The sequence below is a fragment of the Cynoglossus semilaevis genome, chromosome 12, assembly GCF_000523025.1.
Source record: "Cynoglossus semilaevis isolate Cse_v1.0 chromosome 12, Cse_v1.0, whole genome shotgun sequence".
Classification (NCBI taxonomy): Eukaryota; Metazoa; Chordata; class Actinopteri; order Pleuronectiformes; family Cynoglossidae; genus Cynoglossus; species Cynoglossus semilaevis.
In genome coordinates this window covers 4165213-4165881 of record NC_024318.1, presented here as the reverse complement: position 1 = coordinate 4165881, position 669 = coordinate 4165213, and the positions used below count along the sequence as shown (strand labels likewise).

The following is a 669-nucleotide window of genomic DNA, read 5'->3' as shown; positions in this document are numbered from 1 at the left end:
AGTCATATGGTCCTGGAGCATCTGACTCCTCATATCAGCAGACACTGCATTCCACTGTAGGTCAGACCATGTGACTTCACTGCACAACTCTACTAATCAACCAACCACTTCACACCACAGGTCTGGAATAAGAAAACGGCACCACCCTCTGAGCTGCTCTGTTCACTCAGAGAGTCCGAGTCGACTTCATCAGTGATGACAGACGGCGCGGCTTCTGACGACAACGTCAATAAAGAACTCTCTTTTACAATTTTTCTCAAACATTTGTTTTCATGACTCAAGAGGCTGAGGATATTTTTATTGTTTGATTCTAGTTCAACTTCTGAGCTGCTTTTTTTATTAACAAACTGATCTCCTCTCTTTGTCAGAACTGTGTAAAATCCAAATGAAATGGTCTGTGAACCTCATCAACTGACATTGTTCTCTTCAATAACAGAAGAGAAAAAAGAAAGTCACATTTCTTTCCTGAAACACTGCACATCAGCACTGATCTGCTCTGGTCTGATTGACCTGGTTAACTGTTAATACATGATGAAACAACAAAAGAAGAGAGAAAAATAGGGACTGGAAAGAGTTCCTTTCTTTACAGGAACTCTGGAGAACACCTTGTCGGGTTTTTCTGTCTTATTTTCCTCAGCTCCAAACATCAGGAGTTTATTTTTAAAAAAG

At 40.4% G+C, this 669-nt stretch overlaps 1 protein-coding gene across 4 annotated transcripts in view; it reads right to left on the bottom strand.

Moving 5' to 3' along the window:
* LOC103387069 (equilibrative nucleoside transporter 1) overlaps positions 1-669 on the bottom strand; it is a 17010-nt gene that overhangs the window by 2338 nt on the left and 14003 nt on the right. The gene's annotated exons all lie outside the window — the stretch shown is intronic.